Consider the following 16,744-nt stretch of genomic DNA (forward strand, 5'->3'; position numbering starts at 1 on the left):
TGTTATTGTGAATACTAGACTCCATTTTATATTTTTCGTAAGTTTCATCAAAATCGGCCCAAAAATATATAATATTTCGCTATCTTTCCACGAGAAATTCCAAATATTGAAAAAATTGACCTTTGACCTTCACGATTTAAGGGTTGAGGTTTTCCGATTTTAGTAAAACTTTCAGACTATATTTAAAATTACCTGGACTATATTATTCTGAATAGCTTTTACTTAAAAATCATTACAGTAAGGAAATTCTGGTCATTCCCCAAATATGGCCAAAAAACTAGTTTTTCTCGAAAATCGCAAAATTTATATCGCAGGTACGGAAAAACTATAGGAGGTATTGACATACTTTATTCACATTTTTATTCCCTATTATGTTGTCAATAAATCCCCATGTGATGATCAAAAAATTCTGAAATTTGTTTAACAAAATTTTTAAAAATTTGAAATTGGAGTTTTGAAACTGCCGTTAAAAAAATTTAATTTTTTTGGTCATACCTGCGAATAGGTTAACGGTATCCTACGAGGACAAAAACTCATATACAAGTAAATATGGATATATTTTGAGTAAAAATGAGCTTTTATTTTAATATTTCTCAAAATATGTTAATTTTGTTCATAAATTTCTTGTTCTAGTGGCCTGAGACACGTTAATGGCCTGGCGATTTTTTAATAACTTTAAAATTTTTTCACCAATTTTTGTCTTTTATATCTTATTATAACGACAATTACGTACTCATTTCGATTCTTTTAAATTAAATTGTAAAAGTCATTATTTAATGGCAAAATTTTTACAAAAACTGAAAAAATTGCATATTTTCCCATTGTAAATGCACCTCAAAACTTCAGCGTCGTTGCGCCACCAGTTAACGTTATCCTATCATCCTAATATTTTACACAATGTGTTTCTACAATACATAGAACAATTCTAGAGGGGGGGACGGTCAAAATTCGCAATTTTATTTTTTTGGAGCACTCTACTGTACACAGCTGTTAGCATATGTTGCACACCATGTTTGTCCAAGAAAGTTTTGAAATCTTTACTTTTGAACTGTGTTCCATTATCTGAAACAATAACTTCCGGTACTCCATAGCAATCAAAAATTTTAGTCCTCAGATAATAATAATTTCCGAAATTGGTTTCCTTAAAAGTTCTAAAAGTGTAAATTTTGAAAAATAATCAAGTACAATCAATATATGTGTATTCCCGTTTTTTGTCCTAGGTAAAGGTCCAATTAAATCGATATATAATCGTTGGAACGGACGTTAAGACTTCACCATTTGGCCTAGTGGTGGTCTCAAAGTAGATGTAGGAGTCTTTGAAGTTTTGCATAATTCACATTTTAAAATATAGTCTTTTACGTCCATCACAAGTTTTGGAAAATAAAAGTATCTTCTAATCCTTTCTAGTTTTTTTCCAATTCCACCATGGGATGAATTTGGAATATCGTGTGCAGAATAAATTACGTCTTTCCGAAGTTCTGTTGGTACAAATAATTTCCACGAATTTGATTCGTCCGTCTGTCCTAAAGAAAAATCTGTGCGTTTATAAATATATTTATCAATTATTTTAAAGTCCGGTAAACCAGAATTTCTAAAGTCCTCCCGAAGTTTACTATATTCATCAGAATCAAATGTTTCTGAATCAAGATTAATAGCTGGAAGTCTTTCTAATTCAATTGTCTCTATGAAATCTTCACCCTCATGTACCCGTGATAAAGTATCAGGAACAATATTTTGCCTTCCACTACGGTGCTCAATTGTAAATTTAAAGCCTTGAAGCTTTAGTGACCATCTGTTCAGACGACCTGAAAGATCTCTTTGGCCCATTAGCCACTTCAAGCTTGCATGGTCAGTTACAACTTTAAACTCCTGCCCTTCTATATAAGAACGAAATTTCTTAATGGCTAACACCACAGCGAGACACTATAATTCAGTTATCGTGTAATTTCGCTGAGACTTGTTTAATTTCTGCGACATAAAAGCTATGGGTCTTTCAATCCCGTTTTCTTCTTCTTGTGCTAACACAGCACCTACACCATAAGTACTAGCATCACACTGTAAAATGAAACTTTTGTCGTAATTTGGATGTACTAGTAATGGTGCAGTTGTTAATTTGTCCTTAAGTTCTTCAAATGCGGCTTGTGCTTGGTCAGTCCAAGTAAAACTCTTTTTCTTAGACAAAAGCTCAGTTAATGGAAAAGTCAAGGCAGAATAATTATGTATAAAGCGTCTATACCATCCTGTCATTCCTAGACTTGTAACGTACCGTTTCCTACTATTGTAGGAAACGGTAACGGTAAGACCTGCCATTCGTAATTGTGATGCTACTTCTAATAAATGCGTTAAATGTTCGTCAAATGTCTGAGATACTATAAGTAAGTCATCTAAATAAACAAAAACTCTGGATTTCAAATTGTACGGAATGACCCTGTCCATCAGTCGGCACAACGTTTGCGGTGCATTGCATAGTCCAAACGGCATTCTTTTAAATTGATATAACGGCCTATTAGGGCATCTTTCAAATCAATCTTCGATATGAAATAAACAGGAGGAAGTCTTGCAATAAGTCCGTCTATGTTAGGTATTGGGTACGCGTCTTTCGTTGTAACAGAATTTAGTTTACGACTGTCTACGCACATTCTTATTTTTCCGGGTTTCACAACTACTACTGTAGGAGAAGACCAAGGTGAATTAGGGGCTTCTTCTATCACACCCAATGCTAACATTCTATCAATTTCTCCGCTTAACTGTTTTTCCACTGTAGGAGAAATCGGATAGTAACGTTGCTTTATAGGTTTCGCATCGCCGGTGTCTATATAATGTTCCAAAAGTGAAGTGCACCCTAAACCTTCTAATTCAGAATTAGGAAACGCTGCATTACCCTGTCCAATCTTTGTTGTTGTTCATTAGTTAGTTCAACTTTGTCCGAATTATTTTCGGTACTGTTAATTTCACCCACATTAGGTACAACAATCTTCAATCCGAATGAGGTCCAGAAGTCAAATCCACAAATTATGTCCTGTTGTATTGTTGGTACTACTAAAAATTCTATCGATTTTGCCTGTCCTTGGTAAGTTATATTTAGCAAAACAGTCCCTAATACAGTTTGTCTTTGCCCGTCTGCAGTTCTTACATTGCCGAAAGTTTTTGTCATCCTGGACCTGAATCGCTAAATTACCACCAATCACACTTTTATTGGCACCACTATCCAAAAGAGCAAAATACATATTTTCGTTAACTTTTAAATTTAAATATGGCCTGGTATACATATCCTTATTAACTATCGATGAAATAACACAACCTTTATAAAATTTTAATTTCCTATAAAAATCTCGAAGTCTTTTAGATGATCTACTGAAAGATTTTGAATGACCAAAAATTCGATCGCGAGCCTATCGTTTGTGTCAATGCCATAATTCTGTTCTGTTTTAGTTCGTTCAGTGTCATGTATTTCAGATCCGGATGCCCGCACTATTTCCTGCGGATATCCTTCTGAGCGTTTCCCGGGTTTTTACTGCAGTTGGGACATTTTGGTTTATAAACATCCTTTATACCGCAACCGTAACAAAACACTCGTCTGGTATCCATGCAGTCAATATACGTATGTCCAGGTTTGTCACAATTCCAACACTTGAAATTATGAATCGCATAAATTTCATTGTTGTTGTCTATTAACGAAATATCCGAGTCTTTCTCTTCTTGTTCTGTTAATTCCGAAACATGTCCTTTGGTTGTCCTACGAGATTCAATTGCATGAACATCCTTCATAAATTTTTCATGTTTTCTCACCTCACGACGTAGTTGAGAAACACTGGTAATCTCTAAATGTAGAAGTTCATGCCTAATTTCATTCTTCAAATTTCTCATTAAAATCTCACATAAGTCACGATCAGTAATTGATGTCCTTAATTTATCGGTCATTGATGATATAACATCCACATAATCATCAAAATTTTCATTTGATTTTTGTTTTCTTCATCTTATATCTTCTAAAATGTCTAAATCATTATGGTCTACTTTATACTGTCTTCTCAAAGCATTTGTTAAAGTTATACAATCAATGTCATCATCGTGTTGTCGGTGAAAACGCCAAAACCATACCAGAGCCTTTCCGTCAAACAAACTATGAGCATGTTTGCACAGTAGTTGAAAATCGCCCTTTAAATTGTTTGTAGTCAATATATTGACGCGATAAATAAATTCGTCCACTGTCATATCATTATCATTTCCACTAAATTTTAACCGCCAATTACGGATAATATTTAAAACCTTTTCTGCAAAAAAATGTTCTTGGGTTGAATCTGAATTGTTCCGGCCAGTTGAATTTGGTGAAGATCTATTTTCACGTTCTGGTGTTGTCATGTCTGAGTTATTTGTGTTCAAAGAATTGGGAATATTAGAATTCGATTGAATATTCAAATTCTGAAAAATTGACCGAATTTCGTTGGTAATCATGTTTGTAATTTCATTGCGAAACAGTTTAATGATTCAGAAACTATCTCTCTAACACGTATATTATCATCTTGTACATTCTGCGATGAATCTATATTTTGAGCTCTGTTCTGATTAGTTTGTGACCCTTGCGTTGTATTGTCTTGATCTAAATTAACCGAAAAACTAACATTATCCGGTCTACCTAGTTCAGCTAAATTTTCCTGACTTCTTGTTATAACCATTTTGAAAAATATTTAAAAGTTTACAATCAAATTAATTAGTTTACATTTCACTACTCCATCAAATACCAAAAATTAGATAAAAAAAAATATGAAAAAACAAACATTCCAAAACCCCCAAAAAAAAAATCAAAATTAAGAGAATAACAAAATTCAAGCTTTTTACCAACTTTTAAAATCAGAAACAAAAATCTCGATCATAAACCACTATGAATATTAATTTTAGGAAATTAAAATATAAAGTCAAAATATGTGCAAAGTAGTTGCGAGTAAAATTTCAAAAAAAAAATTCTCAAAATTCCAAATCTCAAACAACAACTCAACACGAAGTAAAGTCACAAATATTTTATATATTAACTTTTGGTTATGAAGTTAAAATTCAAAAATTCCAAATAAGTTAATATAAAATAGAGAATTTAAAAAAAATATTAATAAACAAACGTATCTACTGTACATAGTTTTGTGAAGCAACAGCAAGATGAAATTATAAAGTTATTTATTGGGTTTTGAAATGGCCCCACGTTGGGCGCCATTTAATTTATGTAACGATTCTTATGTTCCATATTCTTCAGAATGTATGCTACCTATAACACCGGCTAAGCTTGTCAGAAAATGGGGTGATTCTTTATTCTTGCAAATATGAACAATCATTACTATGAAATTAAAACTTATAAATTAACAAATTACTTAATAAGTGGTGTGCAATTTAAAAAAAAATGTAGATATGTAAATGTAAAGTGTTTTTTTTTTTTAATAGTATATCAAAATTTCTAACACAATAACAATAATAATTTTTAAATTTGAATTTAGCTATTGACCTTAAAATATTAACACTTCATTAATATGAATAAATTACTCTAATTTCTTTTTTTTTTAAATTTAGCAAATTCAAACTTCAATTATTCTGAACGTATTTAAGATTTTTATAAATTACGACATTGTTTATCTTTTAAAGAAAACAAATATATAAATAGTTATTTTTACTCACCAACAAAAAAGTAATCTCGTTCCGATGACTGCAGGCCTGTTGTCAATTGGGTTTGAGAATTTTCTTCTATTTTTTAATTGTTGATTTCAATTTCTTAATTTTAAGTTTATATTGTTAGAAATTTAGGATATAATTTAAGTGTTGTATGTATGTAAGGTGTATATGTAAAGTTTTATAAGTTTATGTGTAAGTATATATGTATATTTTTAATAAGGTTTTAAAGTAAAGTTAATGTGGAAATTATTAGTTTTTTATTTTTTTTTTAAATAAGTATTTGTTGTGGATATCACCGTTAAATTTTGTTTATAAATTTTGATTTTAGTTTTCCGTAAATTCTTCGCTTATGTAATTTTTGACTTGTATTTATAAGATGCTGGATAATAATTTATCAAAGTTGTTCTCAATAATTGCAGATTTTATGGTATATAATTTCCAAGGATGTTGTTAGCAAATTTAATAAGATATATCCTCTTAAGATTTTCAAAAAAATGTAATTTTAAATTATCTGGACGAGAATTATTTGGATGCGATGAGCTTTATCTGATTGCGATAAGCTCTATCTGATTGCGATATGAGTTTTAGTCTGAGCTCTTGCAATTCTCTGTTATACAAGTCTGCAAATTAATTGAATGTTTTATCAAAAAAAAATAATCTTACTAGATTAATTTTAAAATATATTACCGGTTATAGTGACCTCTTGATGAATATCCAAAAATAATATCTTTCGCGAAGATTAATAATCAAGAATTAATTATCAAGTTCATAACAAAATCTTTCTATGTCTTTATTAATTGAGTTCTAGTTTTCAAATGAAAATTTTGTAGAAAAATTTTAACATTCAAATCAAAGTTAATTTGAATAATTTGATATGTAAAAAAAAAATACTTAAACTAAAGGAAATAAGTATAAGTGAAGGTCCTCACAGCTTCGCCACCCCAATTAGAAGAATGAAATAGTACTATTAAGTCTCCTTTGTGAATCTAATTGTAAATGTCTAATTTCATATTTCTGGGTCCATTATTATAAAAAATGCAAAAGAAAGTTACCACTAAAGTCACCTTTTGTGAATTCAAATTCATTCAGAATCATGTGTGCCTAATTTTTAATTTTTAGGTTTATTATTATAAAATATTAAAAAAGTACCATTGCAATAAACAAATAGTACCATTGATTATCACTTTGGAATTCGCATTCACTAAACCATAACCCATCAAGTTTGACTTTTAAATTTGTATAGCCTTTCCTATATTATCAACTAATTTTGTTTCTATAACGATTAATATTTAAAAATTATCACAAAACCCAAAAAAAACGAAACTGCGGTTTTGAAATTCTTCGGTTTTTTGGAAACGCTAGGTCCATTATTATAGTAAATTCACAAAAGTACATATGAGAACATAGAAAAAGTACCAAAAAGTCTCCCCGTAGAATTCTCACTGACTTAGGACCGTGTATGCTTAATTTCATGTTTCTAGGTCCATTATTACAGAAAATTCAAAAAGTACCATTATAATATATAAAAAGTACCAAAAAGTCTCCTCCTAGAATTCTCACTCACTTTAGAACATATACGATTAATTTCATATTTTTATGTACCAAAAAGTCTCCTCCTAGAATTCTCACTCACTTTAGAACATATACGATTAATTTCATATTTTTATGTCCTTATTACAGAAAATTCAAAAAGTACCGCTGCAATACATATAAAGTACCAAAAATCAGGCACTTGTGGATTCCCACTCACTCCGGTCCATATAAGCTTTACTTCATGTTTCTAGGTTCATTGGTGAAGAAATTACAAAAATTACCATTCGAATAGAGAAAAAGTACCAAAAAGTCTCCCCCTAGAATTCTCACTGACTTAGGACTTAATTTCATGTTTCTAATGCCCAGTTTTTGACTTGTTATTTAAATACGTATTTAGTTAATTTTAACTTAAAATTAAGTTGTATTTAAATACAGTTTGAGTTTTTCAGTGCTACATAATTTGTCTTATTTAAATAAGATAAAAGTATGGCAGCACTACTAAATATCAAAAATTTATCAATAGTTTTGCTTAAAACAGCTGTTCAAAAAAAACAAAAATTGATACATTTTGCCCAATAAGAAATAAAAGTTTATTAAACAATAAAATTATTGGTAGGAAAATGCACAAAAGAAGCTCCAATTGCCCCGCATCGGAATTGTAGTTTTTGCAAGACGCTTTTTTTTAGCAAGACGCTGTTGTTTGTTTTTTTTTTACTACAATAGAGTGAAAAAAAACCAAACAACAAAAGTCAGCTGTCAAAAACATATGGTAGTTTATGAAACTTAAATAGAATTTAAATGGCCAACGTTGGTCATTTAAGTATCATTTAAAAAAGCACTGAGAAACTCATTTTCGTATTTAAATAGAACTTAAATATAATTCATATTTAAATACGAAGTCAAAAACTGGCTCTAAGTCCATTGTTATAGAAAATTAAAAAAAGTACCATTATAATAAAAAAAGTACCATGAAGTATCCGCTTGAATTTTCACTCACATAGGACCATATACGCTTAATTTCATGTTTCTAGGTCCATTATTATAGAAAATTCAAAAAGTACCATTATAATATAGAAAAAGTACCAAAAAGCAGCCACGTGTGGATTCCCACCAACTCGGGCCCATATAAGCTTTATTTCATGTTTCTATGTTCATTGGTGAAGAAATTACAAAAAGTACCATTCGATTAAAGAAAAAGTACCAAAAAGTCTACCCCTAAAATTCACACTCACTTAGGACCATATATGCTTAATTTCATGTTTCTAAGTCCATTCTCACATTTTGGTACCTAAATATTGTACCCTATGCCTAACACAAACTTCACTCAGATACAAATAATTTAAAATATTAAAAAAGTACCATTAGGAGAAAAGTACCAATTTCCCTTTTCTTCTTGAACACCCCTCAAGATCGAACTTTAAAAATATTCCATTTTGCCAAAATTGTTTATGCTACAGACATGTCTCAAAATATTAAAATCTGTGTTAATGTGCCCAAGAAAAAATATGTTTTTAAAAAAGTACCAAACTGTTTACCCGGATTTGGACCAATATACACCTTGGCACTCGAGTTCCAAATAACATCCTGTTAGTTAATTTATGTATGAATCCAGAAACCAATGTTAAAAAAATTATCAAAATTGACTTAATAATTTCAAATATAATGTATTGTCCCGATTTTATCCCCTTTTTGGTACCTTTTTTATCCCCATTGAGGTTGTAAAATTTTATTCAAATAAATTTCTGTATCGTGGTGGGAGATCATAATAAAATATTAGTATGTCTATGTCAGATTATAGACAAACATATTTTATGAAAAAGTACCAAAAATAAACACAATTTTTATCCTTAAGGGTTCGAATTTCCAAAAAGTACCAAACTTATATTTTTTTTGATGATTAAAGAATACGATTTAAAATTTGTTACTATGTTTATTGGTTTCAAAGACACATAGGGTGCAAAAAAAGTACCAAAATACAGTTTTTACCCGTTTTCTCCCGTAAATGTTTCGAATTTCGAAGAAGTACGAAACACCTGTCAGCTTATTTTTTAAATGGAGTAACATGCATTTTTAAGTTTTTTTGTATCTTTATTAGTTTTGAAGATACAGCTGTGTTCAAAATAATAGGAGTGTTGCCACCTAATATGTTTATAAGTAAATTTTTTTGGTATTTCAACTTGCAAAACAAGTTTTATTCTAACGGTAATTACAACGGTATGTAAGAAGTAAAATACAAAAGAGAAGCTCATAATAACTATTATATTTATGATGTAAATGATTTATTTCTGTTTTTGCGTTTGGATCGACTTGATCAAAAAAATAGGAGTGTGAGTGATTTGCAAAAAAATAAAGAAAATATCACAGCTTTTAATTACAAAAAGTGAAAAGTAAGTAAAAGGAAGTGATGTTGAAACTTTATCAATATTAATTAGTTAACTTTTCAAATAAATTTTTGTAATAGTGGGACGAGGAAAACACTGTACCGGAGAAAAGCGAAAATTAATCCAAAAACTACGAAATCAAGGAAAAACGTACAGAGAAATTAAGGAAATCCTGGGGTGCTCTGATCAAATGATTGCAAATGCCTTATCATATAAGAAAAAACCCGAAACACGAGGGCGGAAACGTAAAACATCAAATGTTGATGACCGCCGGATTGTGCGATATAGCAAGGAAATCCCATCGGCAGGCATCATCAAAAAAAATTCAAAAGAAGTTAAATCTTGCTATAAGTTGCCCTACTATTCGTAGACGACTAATGGAAAATAATTTATTTGCAAGAAGTCCTCGAAAGGTACCACTGCTGACAAAAAGACAGGCAGCTGCACGCTTAAAGTTTGCTCGAGAGCATATTGATTGGCCGAATGAAAAATGGAGGAACATACTGTGGACAGACGAAAGCAAAATCGTTCTATTTGGTGGAACTGGATCTAGACAGTATGTCCGCCGTCCGCCAAATACAGAATATAAAGCACAATACACAAAAAAGACAGTTATACATGGTGGTGCAAAAGTTATGATATGGGGGTGTTTTTCATATAACGGTGTAGGTCCTGTTCACCAAATAAGGGGCATCATGGATAAGCATGTCTATGTTGGAATATTGAAGGAAGTAATGCTACCATATGCAGAGTGGAATATGCCTCTTAAATGGGTATTCCAACAGGATAATGACCCGAGACACACTAGTAAATTGGCAAAGGAGTGGTTTCGGGTCAATGGGATTGAGGTTATGTCGTGGCCTGCTCAGTCTCCTGACCTCAATCCCATAGAACATTTATGGGGAGACGTAAAGAAATATGTCGCAGAGAAAAAACCGTCCAATGCGGAAGAACTATGGAACGCAGTGCGTGATGCCTGGCACCAAATCCCTTTAAAGAGATGCCAGGATCTTATTGACTCCATGCACCGTAGATGTGCAGAAGTCATCAAAAACAGAGGTTACTCAACTAAATACTGAAGCAGTTAAACTTTCTATTAAATAATTTTAGTTTTTTGTGCCTTTTGCTTTCAAACTTTTAGGATGTGTATCAACACTCCTATTATTTTGATCAGTGAATTTTGAAAAAAGTTTTATATAAATGAAATATTTTAAGTTAATATCGTTTTAATTAAATAATTTATTGGTATAGCAATTGGAGAATTGATTAATAATTAAGTTTACGTAAAATGAACCAAATAAAAATTTAGTTTTTTATTATAAATTTGATCTTTGTTTTCTATTAAAGCGAACTCCTATTTTTTTGAACACAACTGTATAAGGTTACCGAATTTACCCCCTTAACGTTCGAATTTCCAAAAATCCCTTCTTATCGGATCGTTTTGGGGAGGGAGGAACCCACAGTTAAAATTTCGTGATTCTAGCTTCAGCCGTTTGATGAATCATTCAGTCAGTAACGTTGCTCTTTTATATATATAGATCAACAAATTTATGTAAAAAAGCAAAAATGTCGGTCATGTACATTTTTATAATATCTATGAACATGTTTCTCACTCACTTTAGAACATATACGATTAATTTCATATTTTTATGTCCTTATTACAGAAAATTCAAAAAGTACCGCTGCAATACATATAAAGTACCAAAAATCAGGCACTTGTGGATTCCCACTCACTCCGGTCCATATAAGCTTTACTTCATGTTTCTAGGTTCATTGGTGAAGAAATTACAAAAATTACCATTCGAATAGAGAAAAAGTACCAAAAAGTCTCCCCCTAGAATTCTCACTGACTTAGGACTTAATTTCATGTTTCTAATGCCCAGTTTTTGACTTGTTATTTAAATACGTATTTAGTTAATTTTAACTTAAAATTAAGTTGTATTTAAATACAGTTTGAGTTTTTCAGTGCTACATAATTTGTCTTATTTAAATAAGATAAAAGTATGGCAGCACTACTAAATATCAAAAATTTATCAATAGTTTTGCTTAAAACAGCTGTTCAAAAAAAACAAAAATTGATACATTTTGCCCAATAAGAAATAAAAGTTTATTAAACAATAAAATTATTGGTAGGAAAATGCACAAAAGAAGCTCCAATTGCCCCGCATCGGAATTGTAGTTTTTGCAAGACGCTTTTTTTTAGCAAGACGCTGTTGTTTGTTTTTTTTTTACTACAATAGAGTGAAAAAAAACCAAACAACAAAAGTCAGCTGTCAAAAACATATGGTAGTTTATGAAACTTAAATAGAATTTAAATGGCCAACGTTGGTCATTTAAGTATCATTTAAAAAAGCACTGAGAAACTCATTTTCGTATTTAAATAGAACTTAAATATAATTCATATTTAAATACGAAGTCAAAAACTGGCTCTAAGTCCATTGTTATAGAAAATTAAAAAAAGTACCATTATAATAAAAAAAGTACCATGAAGTATCCGCTTGAATTTTCACTCACATAGGACCATATACGCTTAATTTCATGTTTCTAGGTCCATTATTATAGAAAATTCAAAAAGTACCATTATAATATAGAAAAAGTACCAAAAAGCAGCCACGTGTGGATTCCCACCAACTCGGGCCCATATAAGCTTTATTTCATGTTTCTATGTTCATTGGTGAAGAAATTACAAAAAGTACCATTCGATTAAAGAAAAAGTACCAAAAAGTCTACCCCTAAAATTCACACTCACTTAGGACCATATATGCTTAATTTCATGTTTCTAAGTCCATTCTCACATTTTGGTACCTAAATATTGTACCCTATGCCTAACACAAACTTCACTCAGATACAAATAATTTAAAATATTAAAAAAGTACCATTAGGAGAAAAGTACCAATTTCCCTTTTCTTCTTGAACACCCCTCAAGATCGAACTTTAAAAATATTCCATTTTGCCAAAATTGTTTATGCTACAGACATGTCTCAAAATATTAAAATCTGTGTTAATGTGCCCAAGAAAAAATATGTTTTTAAAAAAGTACCAAACTGTTTACCCGGATTTGGACCAATATACACCTTGGCACTCGAGTTCCAAATAACATCCTGTTAGTTAATTTATGTATGAATCCAGAAACCAATGTTAAAAAAATTATCAAAATTGACTTAATAATTTCAAATATAATGTATTGTCCCGATTTTATCCCCTTTTTGGTACCTTTTTTATCCCCATTGAGGTTGTAAAATTTTATTCAAATAAATTTCTGTATCGTGGTGGGAGATCATAATAAAATATTAGTATGTCTATGTCAGATTATAGACAAACATATTTTATGAAAAAGTACCAAAAATAAACACAATTTTTATCCTTAAGGGTTCGAATTTCCAAAAAGTACCAAACTTATATTTTTTTTGATGATTAAAGAATACGATTTAAAATTTGTTACTATGTTTATTGGTTTCAAAGACACATAGGGTGCAAAAAAAGTACCAAAATACAGTTTTTACCCGTTTTCTCCCGTAAATGTTTCGAATTTCGAAGAAGTACGAAACACCTGTCAGCTTATTTTTTAAATGGAGTAACATGCATTTTTAAGTTTTTTTGTATCTTTATTAGTTTTGAAGATACAGCTGTGTTCAAAATAATAGGAGTGTTGCCACCTAATATGTTTATAAGTAAATTTTTTTGGTATTTCAACTTGCAAAACAAGTTTTATTCTAACGGTAATTACAACGGTATGTAAGAAGTAAAATACAAAAGAGAAGCTCATAATAACTATTATATTTATGATGTAAATGATTTATTTCTGTTTTTGCGTTTGGATCGACTTGATCAAAAAAATAGGAGTGTGAGTGATTTGCAAAAAAATAAAGAAAATATCACAGCTTTTAATTACAAAAAGTGAAAAGTAAGTAAAAGGAAGTGATGTTGAAACTTTATCAATATTAATTAGTTAACTTTTCAAATAAATTTTTGTAATAGTGGGACGAGGAAAACACTGTACCGGAGAAAAGCGAAAATTAATCCAAAAACTACGAAATCAAGGAAAAACGTACAGAGAAATTAAGGAAATCCTGGGGTGCTCTGATCAAATGATTGCAAATGCCTTATCATATAAGAAAAAACCCGAAACACGAGGGCGGAAACGTAAAACATCAAATGTTGATGACCGCCGGATTGTGCGATATAGCAAGGAAATCCCATCGGCAGGCATCATCAAAAAAAATTCAAAAGAAGTTAAATCTTGCTATAAGTTGCCCTACTATTCGTAGACGACTAATGGAAAATAATTTATTTGCAAGAAGTCCTCGAAAGGTACCACTGCTGACAAAAAGACAGGCAGCTGCACGCTTAAAGTTTGCTCGAGAGCATATTGATTGGCCGAATGAAAAATGGAGGAACATACTGTGGACAGACGAAAGCAAAATCGTTCTATTTGGTGGAACTGGATCTAGACAGTATGTCCGCCGTCCGCCAAATACAGAATATAAAGCACAATACACAAAAAAGACAGTTATACATGGTGGTGCAAAAGTTATGATATGGGGGTGTTTTTCATATAACGGTGTAGGTCCTGTTCACCAAATAAGGGGCATCATGGATAAGCATGTCTATGTTGGAATATTGAAGGAAGTAATGCTACCATATGCAGAGTGGAATATGCCTCTTAAATGGGTATTCCAACAGGATAATGACCCGAGACACACTAGTAAATTGGCAAAGGAGTGGTTTCGGGTCAATGGGATTGAGGTTATGTCGTGGCCTGCTCAGTCTCCTGACCTCAATCCCATAGAACATTTATGGGGAGACGTAAAGAAATATGTCGCAGAGAAAAAACCGTCCAATGCGGAAGAACTATGGAACGCAGTGCGTGATGCCTGGCACCAAATCCCTTTAAAGAGATGCCAGGATCTTATTGACTCCATGCACCGTAGATGTGCAGAAGTCATCAAAAACAGAGGTTACTCAACTAAATACTGAAGCAGTTAAACTTTCTATTAAATAATTTTAGTTTTTTGTGCCTTTTGCTTTCAAACTTTTAGGATGTGTATCAACACTCCTATTATTTTGATCAGTGAATTTTGAAAAAAGTTTTATATAAATGAAATATTTTAAGTTAATATCGTTTTAATTAAATAATTTATTGGTATAGCAATTGGAGAATTGATTAATAATTAAGTTTACGTAAAATGAACCAAATAAAAATTTAGTTTTTTATTATAAATTTGATCTTTGTTTTCTATTAAAGCGAACTCCTATTTTTTTGAACACAACTGTATAAGGTTACCGAATTTACCCCCTTAACGTTCGAATTTCCAAAAATCCCTTCTTATCGGATCGTTTTGGGGAGGGAGGAACCCACAGTTAAAATTTCGTGATTCTAGCTTCAGCCGTTTGATGAATCATTCAGTCAGTAACGTTGCTCTTTTATATATATAGATCAACAAATTTATGTAAAAAAGCAAAAATTTCGGTCATGTACATTTTTATAATATCTATGAACATGTTTCTTATTCTTAATGAAAAAAGTTTGGGAAAAAAAGTCATGTTCGATTCATAATATTTATTAAAAAATTCATTCCAACTATGTTTTTTTTGTGTACGTACTGTGTGTCGAGAAATTATAAGAAAGTGACTAATACAATTACTAATAAAATATATTAATAAAAAATAACGCAATAAATAAAAGCAATGAATGCAAGTACAAAAACCAAAAATAATTTGCCATCGATCATTTGCATTTTGTCCTGAGAAGGACTTTTATAAAAATCGTATCATATGAACTATGTACATTAGAGTGCTCCAAGATTGTATGGGCGAAAAAAAATTTCTAGGTACAGGCCGTCCCCCTCTAGAATTGTTCTATGTATTGTAGAAACACGTTGTGTAAAATATTTGGATGATAGGATAACGTTAACTGGTGGCGCAACGATGCTGAAGTTTCGAGGTGTATTTACAAGGGGGAAAATGCAATTTTTTCAGTTTTTGTAAAAATGTTGCTATTAAATAATGACCTTTACAATTTAATTTAAAAGAATCGAAATGTGTACGTAATTGTCGTTATAATAAGATATAAAAGACAAAAATTGGTTAAAAAATATTAAAGTTATTAAAAAATCGCCAGACCATTAACGTGTCTCAGGCCTCTAGAAAAAGACATTTATGAACAAAATTAAAATATTTTCAGAAATATTAAAATAAAAGCTTATTTTTACTTAAAATATATCCATATTTACTTGTATATAAGTTTTTGTCCTCATAGGACACCGTTAACCTATTCGCAGGTATGACCAACAAAATAAAATTTTTTTAACGTCAGTTTCAAAACTCCAATTTCAAATTTTTAAAAATTTTGTAAAACAAATTTCAGAATTAGCTGATCATCACATTGGTATTTATTGAGAACATAATAGGGAAGAAAAATATGAAAAAGTATGACAATACCTCCTATAGTTTTTCCGTACCTGTGATTTAAATTTTCGAGAAAAACTAATTTTGGCGAATGAGTCCAATTTCCTTACTGTTATATTTTTCTTAAGTTTCATCAAAATTGGCCCAAAAATATATAACATTTCGCTATCTTTCCATTAGAAATTCCAAATATTGAAAAATTTGACCTTTGACTTCACGATTTAAGGGTTAATGTTTTCCGATTTTAGGAAAACTTTCAGACTATATTTAAAATTACCTGGACTATTATATTCTGAACAGATTTTACTTAAAATTAATAACAGTAAGGAAATTCGGCTCATTCGCCAAAATATGGCCAACAAATTAGTTTTTCTCGAAAATCGCAAAATTTATATTGCAGGTACGGAAAAACTATAGGAGGTATTGACATACTTTTTTCACATTTTTATTCCATATTATGTTGTCAATAAATCCCCATGTTATGATCGAAAAATTCTAAAATTTGTTTAACTAAATTTTTAAAAATTTGAAAATGGAGTTTTGAAACTGTCGTTAAAAAAATATTTTTTTTTGGTCATACCTGCGAATAGGTTAATGATTTCCTACTAAGACAAAAAATCATATACAAGAAAATATGGATATATTTTAAGTAAAAATGAGCTTTTATTTTAATATTTCTCAAAATATGTAAATTTTGTTCCTACATTTCTTGTTCTAGTGGCCTGAGACACGTTAATGGCCTGGCGATTTTTTAATAACTTAAACAT

This window comes from Calliphora vicina, chromosome 1 (genome assembly GCF_958450345.1).
Source record: "Calliphora vicina chromosome 1, idCalVici1.1, whole genome shotgun sequence".
Taxonomy (NCBI): Eukaryota; Metazoa; Arthropoda; class Insecta; order Diptera; family Calliphoridae; genus Calliphora; species Calliphora vicina.